We start from the raw sequence: 16,096 nt of genomic DNA on the forward strand, positions 1-16,096 counted from the left end.
CTCTTCCAAGAGACTTCTTCAGTCTGAAGAGAGACGAAACGTTTCATTAAAGAAGAACCCGTCCAGAGGACCTATACAATTTTTTTCCTTTGATTTTTTTACCTGGATTACTGAGATGCATCAGGATACAAATAACTTCATTTCTGGACATTTATGGTTTGATTTCTTTGTATGTATGGATCACTTGGGTTGTTACCGACATCTGGTGAAAATTTCATGTCTTTAGCACCTCTAGTAATATATTTACTGAGAAAAATGGTGACGTGTTCAATACTTATTTTACTCGCTGTATGTGTGATGAACTAAAAACTGATTCCTTCAGAGAGAGAACACTGAGGGGTTTGGAGGAAAAAATCTAAACATATAAATATACCTGTTTTAAGCTCTTCTCCATAAGCACGTCTCTACTGCATTGGGTTCGGTTCTGCTCAGGTGTGTGTGTCTCAGTGTATCCCCCACTCTGTGGGAGTGATTATGGGCAGACACTCCACAGCAGATTCAGCTTTTGTGGTAAAAAATAAATAAATAAAATATCATTGCCGTTTTACCATCCTGACTTAATTTTTAAATCATTTGATTTTTGTTGCAGTGTTGTTTAGAAGTGCTTGTGTAACCATGGGCAGCCAGTTTGTTCGAAACCTCCCAGGATATCTTGTCAGCTTCATCTCCTTCAACTTTGTCAAGGAAGTGTTTGCAAGCTCTGCCTTTTCCAAGATCATCAAAAAGCTAGGACATGGTTTTATCACTGCTTTCACCATGTCAGTGTTTTGCTCACTCATATTCCAAAACAGAAGCATCTCTCTCCAGGAGGAAGTTTGCAAGTAATGCCTTTCTTCTGTCAATCCAAGAGCTAATCCATGGGCAGCATGCATGTACATTCTGCTGACACCAAAATTGTAAGTGTGAGCTGTACTCAGTTCTACCCACTTAGAACCACTGGAGAGGAGGTTATGAAATTGTGCAGTTGTGCGTGGCTGGAACGTAAATGGAGACACAGTTGGCAGAGGCCGAACTAAGCAGAACCACATACAGGTTGAGAAGGGGCTTAAGTATTAAAGGGACAATATCATGTATAATCAACTTTTTTGAGTTTTATTTCATGTTATAATGTTATACTCTCATAAAAAACATGCCCAAAGCCTTGCTTTGACTCATTCATGCATGTTTGAGAAATCCTGCAGTGTTTTTAGGAAGCCATGCTGAGGAGCAAAACAACAGGTGGGGACTAGAAATGCCATTTGGTACCAGAAACGCCACTGGGACGTGTCTTTAAGCTAAGCTTCCTCATGGCAGAGTGCACCTCCTACCTCCTCCCCACACACCCCGCCCATGACTCCTGCAGGCTCTCGGGTGAAAGTGARARTGAAACCTAACTGTCTGCTGAGCTCTCAACATTAGTTCTCACTCAGTGAAGCTCTTTTCAGATTAAAAATACCTTTGAGGAAATTTATTTTCTGATGCCAAATAAACTGCGTCATGGCAGCCCCGCGCTGAAATGGGCTAGACAGAAGCGAAGGTGGTTATTAAAGAGACAGAGGCCAATTTCAAGACGTTTAGAAGAGGAAGTGATGAGAAGATAAGTGTATTTTCTATTTAAACATAAAAACAGCATTTTAATAACAACTAAAGGTGACATAGATACTTTATTATGGTATAGTGTTTAAATGTATGCCTGAGAAACACATAATATTGGTCCTTTAATATTGTTAAATTCCAAGAACCAAGCAACATAAATATCCAATCAAACTGAAACAGGCTGTGCACTCCTGCACCGTGGCAGACAATTAACTTTTTGCACAACACCTGTCTCATTAAACACACACCTGCTGGTCGGGTGTTGTTGTCCAGGACACTGTTTTAAGAGTCATCAGACATTTTTTCTGGCTGCTCATATCTTCCTCTGAACCACCTGCCTGCTACTGTTCAGCTATTTATTAGCATCCATCTGCGTGGCTCGTCTCTTTCAGGTAGAGGAGTCAGTAAACATCCTTCTGCTGGTTTTTCTTCTCTGACAGCTGGTTTTTAAAAAACCTGCCAACTTCAATATGGTTTCCTGTTCTTTTTAAAACTTGTTCTAACAAAGAAAATTATTTATTTTGAGCACCGCACCAACTTCTGCTGGATCTGAATCAAAGTTTTGCCGATATCCAAGTCCTGCTCCCAGCTGATTTCTGATTGGCTAGAAGGCCTGTCTAGTGTTGTTTAAAGTGAGAGCTGCACCTATGATAGGTCCAGATAAATGTTTGTTAAATATTTGGATGAGCAAGTGTGATTTTTCTTTCTTTTTTTCCCCCTGCAGGTAAGCCAAAACACTAACAGCCCTGAAAACAAAGTAATAATTGATGAAACCTGAAGCAAAAATGCACAATGTAAGTTTAAATATATAAATGAGGCCAGATCAGATGAACAATATAACAACGTATTGAACCAATATAGTCAGAATTTTAAAAATACAAAACAAAATGTGTGCATTAAAATAAAACAACACTCTGGACCCTGAGGAGAACTGGTTCAGTCCCATAAAGGTTGTGACGCACAATCCTTTAGTGGAAAGTTCTGAAGGGTTTTCATGTGTGAGTGGGTCCAGCGACTTGTCTCAGTTCCTTGGATCATCAAAGTCAGTATCCGAATGAAAAACCTGAGCAGTCGGGACACAAGAAATGCACCAGTCTTGTTTCAGGCTGTTACAGGTTTTTGCAATGAAAGTCACTTCAGAAACTAAAATTATTGTTAGCAAGATTATTTTTGATTATAAGATTGTTTACTGTTGATTGTTGCATCATGGACTTGTGTCCTGCACTGTGACTGCTGGATATGGGCACCAGTGACCCCTGTGATCCTGAAAAAAAGAAGTGGGTAAAAGGTGGATCATTATGAGAAAGCTGATGAAGCCACCTTTTGCTTTGATTACTGCTTCACACACTCTTGACATTCTCTTGATGAGCTTCAAGTCACCTGAAATGTTTTTCCAACAGTCTTGAAGGAGTTCCCAGAGATGCTTAGCACTTGTTGGCTATTTTGCCTTCACTCTGTGGTCCAGCTCTCCCCAAACCATCTTGACTGGGTTCAGTTCTGGTGACTGTGGAGGTCAGGTCATCTGGCAGCACCCCATCACTCTCCTTCTTGGTCAAATAGCCCTTACACAGTCTGGAGGTGTGTTTGGGCTCATTGTCCTGTTGAAAAATAAATGATGGCCCAACTAAACACAAACTGGATGGAATAGCATGCCGCTGCAAGATGCTGTGGTAGCCATGCTCGTTCAGTATGCCTTCAATTTTGAATAAATCCCCAACATTGTCACCAGCAAAGCACCCCCACACCATCACACCTCCTCCTCCATGCTTCACGGTGGGAACCAGGCATGTAGTCCATCTGTTTATCTTTTCTGTGTCGCAAAAAGACACGGTGGTTGGAACCAAAGATCTCAAATTTGGACTCATCAGACCAAAGCACAGATTTCCACTGGTCTAATGTCCATTCCTTGTGTTCTTTACTCCAAACAAGTCTCTTCTGCTTGTTGCCTGTCCTTAGCAGTGGTTTCCTAGCAGCTATTTTACCATGAAGGCCTGATTCACACAGTCTCCTGTTAACAGTTGTTCTAGAGATGTGTCTGCTGCTAGAACTCTGTGTGGCATTGACCTGTTCTCTGATCAGAGCTGCTGTTAACCTGTGATTTCTGAGGCCGGTGACTCAGATGAACTTATTGTCTGCAGCAGAGGTGACTCTTGGTCTTCCTTTCCTGGGGCGGTCTTCATGTGAGCCAGTTTCTTTGTAGCGCTTGATGATTTTTGTGACTGCACTTGGGGACACTTTCAAAGTTTTCCCAATTTTTTGGGCTGATTGACCTTCATTTCTTAAAGTAATGATGGCCATTCGTATTTCTTTACTTAGAATTTGTATCAAGGCAAGAAAAAAGCAGCTAACAGTCTATTCAGTAGGACTACCAGCTGTGTACTGTATCCACCTTCTGCACAACACAACTGATGGTCCCAGCCCATTTCATAAGGCAAGAAATCCCACTTATTAAAGCTGACAGGGCACACCTGTGAAGTGAAAACCATTTCAGGTGACTACATCTTGAAGCTCATCAAGAGAATGCCAAGAGTGTGTGAAGCAGTAATCAAAGCAAAAGGTGGCTGCATTGAAGAACTTAAATATAAAACATATTTTCAGTTGTTTCACACTTTTTTGTTAAGTCTATAACTCCACATGTGTTAATTCATAGTTTTGATGCCTTCAGTGTGAATCTACAAATGAAAATAAAGAAAACTCTTTGAATGAGAAGGTGTGTCCAAACTTTTGGTCTGTACTATAAGGAGATAAAGATCATGTTCATGTGAGAACTCCAGCCTGCCTGCAACACCCACATCACCTAATATAACTATCTAATCATCATGTACATCACAATATGAGGTAAGTGTAAATTAGAGACAAAACTGAATTCCAGGAGAGGAGAGGAGCCAGGAAGGAGCTCTAACATCCACCTCAGCTCAGACAGCACTGTAAAAACGGACAGACTTTTGCCACATAATGATATCTTTTCCATCATATTTTTATAGCAAGTGTGAAGACATTCTCACGTGATTTTCTCAAGGTTTGGTTAGACCCACCTAAAAAGAGCTGCTATGGGCAAGCCCAGCATCCCCATAAATCATATTTAATTTGATATCGCCAGACACCTAAATTGAGTGTAGGCCATCAAATGTTGCAGCTCTAAACAAAACAGGCAGTGTGATGGCCACTTTGATTCTGTGTGGTCACGGCCTCAGCACTGGGTTATAAGAAAAAAGCCAACACAAGAGCGTGATTTAGAGCTTTATGTGATTCCAGGTACTAAAAGTAGTTCAGTTTTTAAATCTCAACCTTCCACAGGCTCTAACGAGGGGGACCATTTACAGAGATTCAAACCTAAAATATCATATTAGTTATTCAAACATCAGAGATAAATGCTATGGTTACGGTTTCATCTTTGACCACAAAATTTTATGTAAGAGAAAACAATCATGTTTGAGTAGTTTTTTATTCAGATAATCGAGAAGAAACATTGCCTAGAGAAATATGGGATGCACATCAACCAATTCAGGTGTTTAAAACTGAAAAAATTTGATATAAAAAAGCATGGCCTTTTGGTCAAACTTTGAAAGTGGTGTGCAAAATATCATGCAGTCTGTCAGTGTTCAGTTTATGGGATGTAATTCAGTCAGTTTTACAGATACTGAACTAAAATTTAGCAGCTGTGATTAAATCACAAGATTTTCCATGAGAAATTTTGGAAAATCTACAGAATTTTTGACTGGAGTCAAATTTGTATGTCAGCAAAATAACTCATAAACCAGAGGGCAGATTTAAAGTCAGCCAACATACAGTATAAGTAGCGGTAACTTTGTTAAATTTTCCAATATTGATTTAAAGTTTAGCGTAAAAATAGCTTAAAATACTCAGAACACTGAGTTGTAATACTGCATGACACAACACATAATGTAATTTATAACATTTGACCAAAAATGGCTTCAGCTCCATCTTTTCTCATTATAAGATGATGGAAGCAGGTGACATGATTTGTTATGGTGCGTTCACACCGAACGCGATTTCAGCGTCAGGAGCAGCAGGTTTACATACAAAGTCTATGGTGGAGGCGCTTCAAGCAACGTCAGGAAGTTCTGCGGCGCCTCAAGCGCGATTAGAGCAGCGCGATTTGAACGATTTGAACGATCTGAGCGTTCGACGCGCTGAGGCGTAAATCGCTGAAGTTAGAAAATCTGAACTTTTGCAGCTCGACGCGCAGCGTCAACCAATCAGAGAGACTCCACTGTGTGATGTAACGACATATTTCCCAATGGGACAGTTTACTGAATGATGTCCACTGACCTGAAACAGACAGAGCTCCTGCTCTTTAGCTGAAATGAGTGCTGCAGTCGTGTCCTGATCCGCAGCAATGCGTGGCAGCGACTCGACTGAAAAAAATAGTCCTGAAAGCGAGCTGTGAGCCTCTACTCTGAATTATCTGGTGAATTAATTATGAATTAATTATCTGATGAACGTGACATGCTCTGGCTCTCTGTAAATAAAGCAAAGCCACTTCCTCGTCCGACATTAAACAGCCCCACAGAGGAGGGAGGGGCTGTCGCCGTGCAGCGCAGATGTCCTGCGTCTGACCTCAAAGTGCACAAGCTTCAAACTTCAGCGTTGGCTGCGATTTTGAAGCTGAAATCGCGTTCGGTGTGAACGCACCATTAGACTTTTAATGTTCTCTGCAACAACAGTCTAAAGTAGAGGTAATTACATTACTTTTTATCTGTTCAGAAGTAAACAGTCATTTCAAAACATTTGGTTATCGTAGATCTTTGCACACAAAACTGACTTTTGAGTTACAATTTTTTCAGAAACAAAAAACCCTCATTTTTTGGCTTGACTGGCCATTATTACCATATTTATTCATGTATAATACGATCTCACGTATAATACGACCCCCCCTTTTTTTTTTAGCTTAAAAAGCATAAAAAAATTTAATCCTCAAACTACCTCCAATTTCATACAGACTTCAAGATTTTTCAGCCTTTGCAGTCTTTATACAATACATATCAGTAAAATGATCATTGGACTGTTCATTTTATTTTAACAACATATGTACTAAAAGATATTTTGACAACAAATATATATCTGCTGTAGCAGCATCATATGAATTCTGGCATTTTACACATAGTCCACCAGGAGGCGCCAACACAAAAGTCAGAGACTTCACATGAGATTTGGACCATCTTCTGGGGGAAAAGCAGATTACTTCCTACTCGCGAGCGCCCCCTCTGGTGGGGAAACATTTTCCAGGGATACAAACTTTTTCAGAACGGCAGCCATTACAGACGAACATGTGTTTGTTGTTGTTCGAGGAGCGGCCCGGTTACATGCTAATGTCATTAGTTTGTTGTCATTACTAAGGTACAGGAATACTCCCCCCCCCCCTTTTTTCACATCATGTCACCTGCCTGGATCTGTTATTATCTCGCTCTGAAGCACGGAGGAGCATCAGAGGTAAGCTTGTTTTCAACTGCTTTTTACGACACGGTCTCATTTCCGGACTCAGGCATTTTGTGAATGAAGCTGATATTTCAGTTAAAATACATAAGTAAAAATATTTATCCGAGTATAGTACTACCCCCCAACTTCATGGATGATTTTATGGATTAAATTTTACGTATTATACTTGAATAAATACAGATAAACTGGTTGTGGTCCTGAAGAAGCTCAAAATCTCTAAACACCGGCCCTTTAAACCAATCCATTTCCCTCTACCTGTTATGGCAGTGGGATTTTTTGTTATGGCTTTTGATTTAATCGAGAGAACCTCTTGAGAAAAGGATCACACGGTCTGTACAAATTTATTGTTTACATTTTTCCCCCTCTGGAACAAACAGAGAACATGTCTGCTTCCTATCCCAGACTGTGGAGTCATCCTCCCTTTTGAGTGAACACCCACCCAGTCAAAATGATCTCTCATGAGTCAAACCTCAAAGAAAACGAGACGTTTTCAGACTGAGCTGCGACAGGTTTGATTGATGAGCTCTTGATCTGTTTTTATACCTCTGTCCATCCAACTTCCTGAGAAATGCTTCTGCACAAGCCTCACCGCTCTTCATCCTGATTGGTTTAAACTCAGCTGACAACAGAAAATTGGATCATGGTCACACAAAATGACAATTCTGTCGTCCAAGTCCGAAAAGGAAGCAAAACAAACATTCAGGATGGCCTGAAGAATAAAGAGGAAAAAAAGGAGAGAGAAAAAAAATAGAGCAAAGACTGTACAAAAGAGAAAAAAAGTGGGAAAGTGCGAAAGAGAGGTTGTAAAATAAAAGAGAAAAGAAGGAGGGGAGAGTTGAGAAAAGAGGGCAAGGAGGAAAAAAGTGAAGGAAAAGTTAAAATGTGTGAGCTGTGAGAACATGAGCAGGCGGAGCAGTGATGCAAACGGGTGGGATGGAATTTGCTCAAACGAAAGAGCCAAGGAAGTGTGCAGCTGTCAGGGACTTTTGTTCTCCTGAAAAACAGCCTTTTTTTCTCTTTGCGAAGCTTGTTTCAACACAAGGAAATATATGAAAATGTAAATCAGGACAAAATAAAACACAAGGTGAACTTATGGATGAATTTAGAAAAACAGCGGGTCAGGGATTGAAAAAAAAGACTAAAAATATGAGGATGAGCATTTTTTATGTTTGGAACAAAGTGGTGGAGAAGAGTAACGGAGGGGTGAGTGTTTGCATTGTGTTAGAAATGAAAAGCTGAACAGCAGAGAAACATCAGAACAAGGAGCAACGGATTATTAGTTTTCTCAAAGCACCATGTATCCCTCAGCCTCCCTGTGGACCCACAGCACACGTCAGCTCTCCACTGCGCATATGTTTCTACTATTACATGATAGGCTGCGGGGGGAAATATAGGAAAACCGTATCTGTGTGTGCATTGGGAGGGGGCAGCAGGAGGATGGGGGCTGGGCCGGTGGGTGGAGTAATGGCCACAAAGCTGCCGTTCCAACAATGAGCTCCTCCTTCACGTGCCTTCGGTTTTCCAGTCCTGGATCAGGACCCCGCCCTGCACCACCTCCCCCTTCTCCTCGCTGCTTCATGTCTGTCTTAACAATCGAAACAATGACAACACAACCTCAGAAGGAACCTGACCAATCAGCACCCTCCCTTCAGTTTCAGATCAGAAAAGCTACCCAAAAACTCAGGGAAAAAAATTTAATTTCTCGGTTTTCCCACTTGAAAAAGTTCAACTTGCTTTGTCTTTGTCACTTCACATCAAAGCAGTGGCTCCAAGGTGAGGACAGCATCATGGTCGCGCACAATTTATTTCAAAACAACAGGAGTCGACCAAAGTGCCGTACACATAAAAGGAGCAGGAAAACGCAAATAAAAGAAACAATAAAGAGAGACCACAACTAAAAACAGCACAGTCATGGTTGTGGGGTTTCTGTGGTGCATTGTTATTTTCTTTTTGGATTCTTTTAGCCTTTTTTCTGCGTGTTTCTCTTCCCGGTGTGGTTGGATTTTTGTATCTTTGTGTAGTCAGTCACTCAAGTTCCTTTTTATGCTCATTAACCCACTTTATCATGTTTACTAATCATTTGTGACCCATCACATCGAAACGAGGATTAAGTCCAAAAGTTTTATAAGGAGAAATAAACAAATATAGTGTTTTAACTAAAATGTTAACAAAATATGCATTTTGTCAAAAATATAATGAATAAATGCCTTATCAATGTCTCATTTGAATAAACTGTCTGAAATATAATCATAAAACTAAATTTTGAAGCACTAACTGAGTTCTATAAATGTTATTGATCAACATTGTTCACAGTTGAGGGTGAAAGTTGTCATACATTTTGTTCATATGCTTGTCACTTATCTACAAGGTCACATGTGACAAATTCAAGGCCCGCGGACCAAATGTGGCCTGTGGGTGACTCCCATTTGGCTCGCCAAGGGCACTNGACGTGGAGAAATAGTGCTTTGATTAAAACATTTGCAAAAATTGCATTTTGTCAAAATATAATGAATAAATGCCTTATCAATGTCTCATTTGAATAAACTGTCTGAAATATAATCATAAAACTAAATTTTGAAGCATTTTTTTGAGCAGTAGCAACAAAAAAACCTGATTTTGAGGAAAAATAACTTAAAATTTTGAGATTTTCCCTGTTAGCTAGCAAAGATTTGTTTCTGTTTAGCTGGGAAATCTCAATTTTCAAATATAACTTGAGGTTTCCTCTTTATAAGGACATCAAAAATTCCTCATTAAAATGACATCAAATTAGGACTCAGACCAAATATTTATGTATTATTGTAACCAACAAGACAAATTAAGTCATATATATGGATTTAATAATGATATCAGAATGATCCAGGTATCAAAATGTAGCTTTTAAAGCCAAGAATCTGAAAAACTAATTAGGTCATTTATCTCAAAGCTTCTCATTCTCACTCAGCCATTGTCACATCCTTGTGTTTGCTATGGTTATATCAGTCATGTTTCTACATTGGACCATTGTGCTCTCATCTGCCTGCCTACCTTTAGGTTTTTGGAGTAAAACCTTTGAATCATCCTGCTCATACCTAACTGACCACCCAAACCTTACCTTATGTGCAGAGAAAAGGACAGTACCTTAGTCTGGTTTAAATGTCAAAGAATAAAAATGAGTCTTAATATGGATCTTGTGTGTAGCTTCAGTAAAAAGCTTGAACTCCTCAGAAGAAACAGGTCTGCAGACGGCGCTGCTAACCTGGCCCTTCACTCCATTTTGCAGCATCTAGACACCCCAGGAACCTACGCGAGGATCCTATTTGTGGACTTCAGCTCTGCATTTAACACCTGCATCATCACCTCCTCCATCACTGTATGGTACACTGGGACCACAGGCAGAGACAGACAGAGACTGCAGCGCATTGTGCGCACTGCAACCTCCGACCTGTAGAGGAGAAGTACTCCTCCAGAACTCTAGGTGGCGCAGGCAGAGTAACAGCTGACCCTTCTCTCTTTTTTAGAAGCCACTTCAGTAGAAAACAGAACTGAAAATTAGCTTCTTCATCATCAGTGACTTTTTTATAAATGAGAAGAAGAAAAAGCAAGAGAATAAAAAGGAGAAATGTCATGGGTAACATTGAAAGAGAGATTAAAGAAGTTATGTGAAATATGTATAAACCAAGAAAACACATGACAACACACCCGACATCTGTCTGCACACCTGTAAAAATGGAGAAAAAAAAAACACAGCAACAAATAACGTGTATATCATAATAATAATTACAACTTGCTGAAATATATACATACACCCATACATACATATATAGACATACATACACAAATACATACATATATTTATATATACATATCCACATCCATATTACATATATACAGCGGGTAAAATAAGTATTAAACACGACAACATTTTTCTCAGTAAATATATTACTAGAGGTGCTAATGACATGAAATTTTCGCCAGATGTTGGTAACAACCCAAGTGATCCATACATACAAAAAATCAAACCATAAATGTCCAGAAATGAAGTTATTTGTAATAATGTGGAATGGCACAGGGAAAAAGTATTGAACACACTTACTGAAATTTATCTAATACTTTGTACAAAAGCCTTTGTTGTCAATGACAGCTTCAAGACGCCTCCTGTATGGAGAAACTAGTGGCATGCATTGCTCAGGTGTGATTTTGGCCCATTCTTCCACACAAACAGTCTTCAAATCTTGAAGGTTTCTTGGACCTCTTCTATGAACTCTGATCTTTAGTTCTTTCCATAGATTTTCTGTTGGATTCAGGTCAGGTGATTGGCTGGGCCATTCCAGCAGCTTTAGTTTCTTTCTCTGAAACCAACTGAGAGTTTCCTTGGCTTTGTGTTTGGGCTCATTGTCTTGCTGAAATGTCCAGCCACGTTTCATCTTCATCATCCTGGTAGATGGAAGCAGATTTTTATCAAGAATGTCTCTGTACATTTTTCCACTCATCCTTCCTTCAATTATTTGAAGTTTGCCAGTACCATATGCTGAAAAACAGCCCCACACCATGATGTTCCCACCTCCAAACTTCACTGTTGGTATGGTGTTTTTGGGCTGATGTGCAGTGCCATTTGACCTCCAAACATGATGTGTATTCTGGCATCCAAACAGTTCAATGTTGGTCTCATCTGACCAGACTATATTCTCCCAGTATTACACAGGCTTGTTTAAATGTTGTGCAGCAAACTTTAAAGGAGCTTCAACATGCTGTTTCTTCAGCAGTGGAGTCTTGCATGGTGAGCGTGCATACAGGCCATGGTGGTTCAGTGCATTACTTATTGTTTTCTTTGAAACAATCGTACCTGCTAATTCCAGGTCTTTCTGAAGCTCTCCACAAGTGGTCCTTGGCTCTTGGACAACTCTTCTGATAATTCTTTTCACTCCTCTGTCAGAAATCTTGTGAGGAGCACCTGGTCGTGGTCGGTTTATGGTGAAATAATGTTCTTTCCACTTCTGAATTATGGCCCCARCAGTGCTCACTGGAACCTTCAGAAGTTTAGACATTCTTCTGTAACCGATGCCATCATTATGCTTTGCAACAATAAGGTTGTGAAGGTCTTGCGAGAGCTCTTTACTTTTACCCATCATCAGATGGTTCTTGTGTGATACCTGGYCATCATTTGGGACTGAACCAGCTGATATTAACTTGCACTGACAAGGGGCAGGCTTGCTTTCTAATTACTGAGAGAGTTCAGCTGGTGTCTTGGCTTTCCATGCCTTTTTACACCTCCCTTTCTTCATGTGTTCAATACTTTTTCCCTGTGCCATTCCACATTATTACAAATAACTTCATTTCTGGACATTTATGGTTTGATTTCTTTGTATGTGTGGATCACTTGGGTTGTTACCGACATCTGGTGAAAATTTCTTGTCATTAGCACCTCTAGTAATATAATATATTTACTGAGAAAAAGGGTGACGTGTTCAATACTTATTTTACCCGCTGTAGATTAGGTCCTCATTCTCTGAAATGAGGCCTTTGCTTTGGTCAATCATGGTGAGTCAAAAGGCTGAACTCTGGATTTGCTGGTCATCCAATTTCCAACCCTCACCTACAGTATAAGGTTTGGATCAAGACCAAAAGAGCCAGATCCTGCATACAAATGACTGGTATTATCCTACATTGTGCAGTGGTTGGGGTCGGCCTCAGAGATAGGTGGAGGAGTTCTAACATCTGAGGGGAGCTCGGAGTAGAGCCGCTGCTCCTTCACATCAAAAGGGGTCTTGAGGTGGTTCATCTGATTAGAATGCCTCCCTTTAGAGGCGTTGCAGTTATGTCCCACTGGTAGGATACCCCAGGGAAGAATCAGGACTCTCTGGAGAAATTATGGCTGTGTCTCAATTCATGGGCTTGGTCCCCATCAGTGCGCATTTGTCGGCCACTACCCCGTGCCGAGTACTGTCCCAATTCTAAGACTTCTCATCATGCAGCCGAGGAATGCACGGCAAACTCTCAAAATCCGAGGATGCATCTGTGTATCCTCACCAGCTGAGGATATACCAGGATTCAATGTGTGGGCAGTAAAATAACCAGAGTAATGAAGACGGTGGAGATTTTATTTTTTTTAACAAGTCGGCGTAGTTTGGAAATTCATTATAGACGGAAGAATTTGGTTTTAAAAGTACAGTAAGTTTATCAACTTACATAGAGCTGACGTCGGGCAAAGGGTAGACCATCTCATTTCGCAGCAATTATGAGCAGCCTACCTGGCCCAGGGAGGATGTGGCCCACGTGGCCCAGCTGGGCTACGTGCTCAGCCCACGAATTGAGACACAGCCTATGTATTCTCTCTGGACTACATACACCTTGGGGTCCACAGGACAAGCTGGAAAATGTCTGTAGAGGGAGGTCTGGGTTCTCTCTTGGATCTGTTGCCTCCACGAATACAGATATGTGATAGAAGATGGAAATTATGTCCTTTTCACAGCATTTAATCTCGTAATTATGATGGTTGGCAAAAACCTGCTATAGCATGTTATTATCCCCTCCTGCCAAGAGGAAAAAGGTGGATGTTTGTGTATGTGTGTGTTTGTTTCCTGGTGGAGACCAATTTGACCCTTTTTTTGGTATACAGCCTTGTGAGGTCCCACTGTTCCGTAAGGGGACAAAAGTCCAGTCCCCAATCAGGGAAATACCATTGGTGGGTCAGGGGTTAGGGTTAGGAATAAGGTGCACATTGAGTTTAGGCTGGGGTTGGGCTTAGATATGCACTGTGGGGTTGTTAAGGCTTAGGGTAAGGATTTAGAGTTAGACTGTAGAAATGACTGGCAACTAAATGGAAGTCAGTGCAAAGTCGACATGTGGCTAGAAGAACAAATGTGTGTGTACAATGTGTCATGATTTTAATGACTTGATTTTAACCACTTGACCAGGTCACCCTTGTAAAAGAGATCTCGATCTCTACCTGGTTAAATAAAGGTGATTGATTGATTGATTGATTGATTGATTGATTGATTGATTGATTGATTGATTGATTGATTTAAACTCTTAGAAAGGAAGGTAATGTAATGCATGGTCTATGGCCTGCAATTAGAACAAATCTTCTATAAGAACTAAGGCAAACTAAATTATTGCTGTTTTGTCACTTAAAGATGTCATGTAAAACCTTCAAACAATGGTTTAATAACTTAATAAATTTAGATTTTTAACAACATCCAGCAGAAGCTAAATCATGGAGTTTTGTGGGAATGCATGAAGTATGATTGAAATTATTTTAACTGAATCTAACAGATTATGTTTAGCTGATACACCTTAACTTAGCCTAAATTTACAATAGTTAATGATTAAAGAGGGTCTCAACTCAATTCTGTTTATACTCAGTTTTAATTCTGTTTACATTTTCTTCAACATTAACTCAGCTTGATGCATTTTGCTGAAACATAATTAAAATGTGTTACTCTCCTCAAACTTTGACATGACTGAAAGTTGATTTCCTGTAATTATTACATTTTACTTTTGCCATCCTCCCCTCTGCTCCTTTTGAAATAAACTTGTCACTGTTTGAGTAATGTTTTCCTGTTGTATGTATCAGTGTGTTCCTACGCTGTTAGAGGTTTCTCATTTTAAAAGGTGGTCTTAGTTTTCTGGGTTTTTTTGTTTGTTTATTTCTTGTTTCAAGCTGACATTTTTTTTTACATTTTCATACCTGTTCTGACTTTTTAATCATCCATCCTAACAGATTAAGGTCCATCCAAACAGGAGCACTCTCTTTAAAAAATACATTTTTATTTGCTGTTTCTACACATCATTGTAAAACAGTTCCATGTCTAAAATGTTTTCATCCATACAAACACAGAAAATGACCCATGCACAGGCCTATAAGTAGCCCTGCCATAAATAATAATAATTAAAAAAACATCAGAAACTGGAAAAAAGATGAGGAACAGACATTCCAACTGTAACTGATGACTGACGACAAAGTTGAACTTATTGTTTGTGTCACATTAAACTGTCATTGACTGGGAGTTGTCGTACTGCAGGATTTCAGGCCCAGATTTCAAGATGAATGTTATTGTTCAGCAGCCTTCATTGTTTATTGAAGTGATAAAGGTTGCAAAGGTTTTGCTAAGTTAAGCAACTTCCATATGCAACACAAATACAACTGTGTAATCTGTTATTATTGTTATTGTGTCTGTCACCCTTGGGGTCATAGGTTAGATTAGCTGTGGGACTATGATGTCATCATTCACAAAGGTTTGCTTTAAGGCTGTCCACATATAAATACAAGTGTGTTTTTTAAACATTTTTTTCACGCTGGAACCTGGTTTCCAAAAGTAACATTTTGGGGTCATTGAAACAATGATTTGTGTAGGCAAAACTGAACTCCCTGCATATTCACAAAACACTGAATAGGGCCAGGGCCATAAGTTTAGATGATGCAGAAAAACCCTGTATGAGTTGCATCACATTTCATACTAATCTGTAACATGTTTTTAAGGCACTAAGACTCACACAAAAAGTTTGATGACAGAGTTCAACAATTTTCTGAATAACCAAGTAATAAAAACATAAAAAAAATTTTTTCTGATCTTATTACAACATTTTATGTATCAAATATTCAGCTGAATTAGCTAAATGCTAAATTATGAACACACCTCCATTTTTCACATGCTTTAATGCTTGAATGCCTCAGAGGCATGGAGGAGAAAACCACTGTTACATCCTCTAATAGGCCTGTCAGACAAACTGTGTATGTGTGTGTGTGTGTTTGTGTGTGTGGGTTTGTTTCTGGTGACATTTGGGGGCAATTTTAAGACAAAATGCCTACATTTGGGGACAAAAGTCGAGTCCCCATTTGGTTTAAATGCCATTGGTGGGTTGGGGGTTGGGTTCAGGACCAAGGTGTGAATTGAGTTTAGGTTAGTTTTAGGGTCAGGTAGGTACCTGTGAGGTTAGCCTTAGGGTTTGTGATCAGGGTTAGGCTGTAGAAATGTAACGGAAGTCAATGGAATGTCCCCAAATGAATAGCTGTGCAAACTTGTGTGTGGTGTGTGTGTGTGTGTGTGTGTGTGTGTGTGTGTGTGTGTGTGTGTGGTGTGTG

At 39.8% G+C, this 16,096-nt stretch overlaps 1 long non-coding RNA gene across 1 annotated transcript in view; it reads left to right on the forward strand.

The window, feature by feature from the left end:
• The first annotated feature begins 6,991 nt into the window (after positions 1-6,991).
• LOC106525222 (uncharacterized) overlaps positions 6,992-16,096 on the forward strand; it is a 35,984-nt gene continuing 26,879 nt past the window's right edge. The window contains exon 1 of the long non-coding RNA XR_001311091.1: positions 6,992-7,029. This is a non-coding gene — a long non-coding RNA (uncharacterized LOC106525222). The remainder of the gene's footprint in view (positions 7,030-16,096) is intronic.

This window comes from Austrofundulus limnaeus, unplaced genomic scaffold (assembly GCF_001266775.1).
Source record: "Austrofundulus limnaeus strain Quisiro unplaced genomic scaffold, Austrofundulus_limnaeus-1.0 Scaffold218, whole genome shotgun sequence".
In the NCBI taxonomy this organism is placed as follows: Eukaryota; Metazoa; Chordata; class Actinopteri; order Cyprinodontiformes; family Rivulidae; genus Austrofundulus; species Austrofundulus limnaeus.